Source organism: Gymnodraco acuticeps, unplaced genomic scaffold (genome assembly GCF_902827175.1).
Source record: "Gymnodraco acuticeps unplaced genomic scaffold, fGymAcu1.1, whole genome shotgun sequence".
NCBI classification, from domain to species: domain Eukaryota; kingdom Metazoa; phylum Chordata; class Actinopteri; order Perciformes; family Bathydraconidae; genus Gymnodraco; species Gymnodraco acuticeps.
The window spans coordinates 1-4,600 of NW_022991750.1; the positions used below are offsets into that span (position 1 = coordinate 1).

The 4,600-nt window shown below is 37.5% G+C and overlaps 1 long non-coding RNA gene across 1 annotated transcript; it reads right to left on the reverse strand.

Moving 5' to 3' along the window:
• Positions 1 to 3,202: 3,202 nt before the first annotated feature.
• On the reverse strand, positions 3,203 to 3,949 carry LOC117534928. The gene is made up of 3 exons (XR_004567333.1): positions 3,809 to 3,949; positions 3,398 to 3,542; positions 3,203 to 3,302 (listed from the first exon to the last, which is right to left on the reverse strand). It is a non-coding gene; the product is annotated as an uncharacterized LOC117534928 (long non-coding RNA).
• Between the last annotated feature and the right edge of the window lie 651 nt (positions 3,950 to 4,600).

Here is a 4,600-nt window from a genome sequence, read left to right on the forward strand (position 1 = left end):
GGGTCCTCTGCACTTGGTACACATCGACACAAATCATAAACTCATCAGGTACGCCACACATTTGATGTTAACATGCTATGTACAATAAAGGATAATAGAGTACAAATTAAAAGATGTTTTAAAATGCCCTGTCAAAGTTGTTTGCATAATAAATAACAGACACTAAAAGTGATTTTGTGTTGTTTTTCAAAGATATGGTCTTGTTGTTTTTGGAGGGATTGATGGCTTCTCACGGAAGGTAATTTTGTTTTCACAAATAACGATTATTTATAAGTCAGATAATGACAGTTATTGGTCAATAACTAAACCTGATGCATGATTTACAGTTCCTTTCAAAATATCTATATTTTTAGTTTGTATCCATCTTAAACCTTGTAGCAATTTACAACACATTTAGAGATCTGCTTTTATTTATTCTGCTTAATAACTTTCTCTGCTGCAGATCATGTACCTGGGTGCTGCCACTAATAATAAAGCATCGACTTCACTTGACTTCTCTTGGAGGGTGTGCAAAAGTATGGCTTTCCATTAGGGTAATGGCTCCCTGTTGTACTCTTTAGTAATTTGGGCCTTATCTGTCATTAAAAGATGCATAATGGTTTGTATAACACTTACAATGATCAATGTTTTGATCACTGAAATGACCCGAGAATTATTCACTACCGAGTCAGGAAGTAACTACGACTCTCGAAATAAATCTGAGTGAAACCAACCTCAATCCGTCCAAAGCCCTATTGATGATAAAATATATCGTATAGAATACTTGATGACGAAGTCACCTTCTGTCTCTCCAAACAAACCATGTTTAGGATTATTTGCATTATACCATTACATGTTCATTTTTCACCTGTCTTTAAAAAACGATAATAATAAAAATAACGTGCCTATTTTCTTCTACATTAAGAAATCTTAAAAATGGCAATGTCATAACTTTTTGTAATGTTTTATTTCATGTGTGTGATTCATCTTTTTAAGAGTACGAGCCGACCAAGGAGTGGAAAATGTTGGCATAGCGCGTGTTCACTATAAAGGGCTGTGGAAGGGGAAGCTTCATGTCAGGGAAAAGTGTGCACAATCAAAGGTACATTTTTTGAAGTAATGTCAAACAATGACAAACACAAAGCCATAATTTGTGAATATACTGTGCTTTGTCCAATTTGATGATTTTTATTTGAACAGAATCGAACGTCTGTGGCGAGATGTTTGGATGGCTGTTTCAAACGTGCACTACGAGGTTCTTCACAGCCTCGAGGATGAGGGTGTTCTAGATCCGTCTGATAGCATCCACATGTTCTGTGCCCAGCATGTATTTCTTCCGCGTCTTCAGAGGGATCTCAATGTCTTCAGGATGGGTTGGAATAATCACCCTCTAAGGGCAGAGCAACATTTGTCCCCACACCAACTGTGGACAATGGGACTCCTCCATAATCCTATTGATGTTCCAGACCTTGCAGAGGTACTCATTACATGTTTATTTCAAGCAAAATTGTATCAACATAATTTTGGCCAGTGTTCTCAAACTATTTCAACTCAAATATATTAGACCAAAGTATTGTGCTTAAAACAGCTTAACAAAATTAAAGGAACTCCATTAAACTTATATTATGAAAGAAATTGACATTGCCACTGTATGTTCGCTGTTCATTACATTAGTATTGAACCTTTGGGCTAGGAAACAATTATATTTGTCATATTTCAATGGAATTTACAATCACTAGCATCAAATAAATGAAAGATAGATATTTTTCTTTAAAATTGCATAAAACTGGCTTACTAATGTAAAATGCAAAGCATGGGACTGCACTTGAAATGCATTTTGTAAGACCTCAAAATCACCTCTTTTGATAGGTGTACCATTGAAAAGGCAAAAAAGTGTTTTGTTTTTATTCTTTACATTCTCTGGTGCTTAAAGTTATTCTTGGTCCCCTAAAATCCATGACTGATATTTAATTTTTATCAAGGAAATGGAGGATGCAGATCTTGATTTCAACACTGCCAGTGAGCCAGATGAGACCAGTCCTGGAGTGATTCTCCCACCTGTCCCCTCAGTGAGCAGGATATGGCAGGACTTTTGGCCAATATTGATGTTACAAGACCATCTGGGTCCTACGGCCGAGTCATTTATTTAGCTGTATTGAACCATGTACTAAATCATGCATCCTAAATGCAAACATGTTTCAAGGGTTTAACCATTTAGACATCAACACCTTTACACCCTTAACATTTTATTATATTCCATATCACAGTTCTGGGTAGCAACATGTTACAACATTATATCAATTTGTTTGTTTTTCTTTAAGAAATGTTTAACCGAGTGGTGCAGTGATGACGTATTTGTGTAGTTCGACCCGGAAGTAAGCTGCAAGGGTTCCCTCGACAAAAAGCAATGGGATATCCTACAGTATGGAGAAATCCCACTGCTTTTTTGTTGAGGGAACCCTTGCAGCTTACTTCCGGGTCAGCCTACAAAAACACGTCATCACTGCACCACTCTATTGCTGCCATTACATTTTTTTTTAAGATTACTTGACTGGAAGCAGTCAATGCTTTTAACACTTAAACAGTAAGGTTAACTTGGAACAGAGGTCGTTAATGGTTACCTTATTACACATTGCTAAATTCTTGGCCTAATTGAAACGCTTCAGTCAGGATGTTTTTGAATTTGTCATAGGGCCTCATATGTCTCACAGGTAAGGTGATTGTCTTGGCACATGCTGTCACAACAGGGTAACAGACACTGTGATGCCCAAAGTCTGCACTGCAGTCATGATTGAATTGGATTTCACAACTGCAAAGTCCTTCTTCTCTGAGGGAAGAAGTGGGACGTGACCCTGGCCTGTGATCCACTGCAGAAATGTTGCAGGTGTGATGGGATGTAGGCCATCTTTATCTACATGCCCATGATCTTCAGCTATGAGGAAAATAAACAAAAACCGTTATGACAGTTTAAAGTGTAGTTTTCCTTTAGTGCAAGTGTATTGTACTGAGGTACAATACAGAACGTCTGATCCAAAAAAGGTAATCAAGTTTGTGTAATTCAGGATTCCTACAACAACTTAAACATTAAATTCAAGGACATTTTAATGTGTTTCCAAGCCCAATGCCTTCAAATTTAACACCCCAACTTTTGTAATTTAAAACAACATACATTTAAATCTTCATTAGAAGTAAATAGAAAACTTTATACCTTCATATAGGAAGTCCTGAATGAAGTTCATCATCTCCAGCTCAACCTGATGCCTGGTAGTCCCTTTGTCACTCAGTTGAGGAAGAATGGATGTCATGACAAACTCTGCATTGACCTATGATGAGAACAAATCCAGATGTAAATGATGTACTCTTTACTCCTTAACTTTAATATCAAATTGTAAAGAATGGTCTCTTTTGTTCTGCTCACTTTTACATCTTCCCCAGAAACAAACAAGGGCTGGCAGATATCTGGGTACTGACTCATCAGTGAACGGAGCCCATACAGCTGCAAGCCTTCCCTTAGTTGTTCCAACATAGGCTGCAGCCGCAGCACTGCGTGGAGTATGATGGCACTACAAAATTACAAAGTAAATGCAATCCTTAATAAAAAGGTACACATGTAACAATGGTGTCCTTGTTTGGAATGGAGACATTTCCAGTATATCCACAATTCAATATTTCATCAGATAGGCCTATAATTGAATGCTCAGTCGTCGACTCAACCTGAAAACCGAGAAGTACATCTCTTTACCATATTCAATATAAACCTATGACTATAATTGAAAAATAAATGCTTATTTCTTATTAACCCAGCATTTACATAATATAGAACTCATACCTGGTCAATTAACTCTCAGCTGGACATCTGCCACTGAATCACTGTTGAGAACCTTCTGGTTTATACGTCCACTACAGAGGTAACTGTAAGTCCATGGGCTGAAGAAGGCAGGGGCGGGGCCACCTTGTGCCAAACTAACAGCCAAAATCTCTCCCACTGTCCTATTAACACAGATTGAGCATGAATGCATTTTTTTACGTTGTAGAACATTTATCAAAAATGAACAGTTGGTCCTTACTGTACATGCTCAAAAGTAAACAAACCTGTAGAGGTCAGTGTCCAAGTCATTCAGAGAGTACCGTGGGATCCACTGCTGTTGAGGTCCTTCAAAGAAACGACCCTCAATTCCTGCCACCACTTCTACACACAAGTACAAAGACCATTTACTTTAATAATCAGGATACTAAGTATTTTATTAATGTCTAACCCCATTTAAATACAAAAAAGGTTAAGTAGTATACAGTATAACAAAGACTAAAAGAAAAAAAAAGTCATGAGTCTTTGTTAATCAGCCCTTCAATCAGTTTCACAGACATTATCCATAATTCTAGACTATTTTAATTAAGAGTCAAATGTAAGAATGCAAAAATTATTGTTTTTGTTTACCTGTGAGAAATTATTTTCGGAGGGCTCCTATGTCGACTTCTGCCTCCCCAAAGAAGGTCACGTTCAGGGTAGCTGTGGGTGAACTGCCTTTTTGACGCTGCCACTAGAAGGCCTCTTTCGAGAATGTTTGTTCGTGAGATTTGTATATTGAAACGTTTCTCTACGTCTACTCTTCCAGAGATTGTG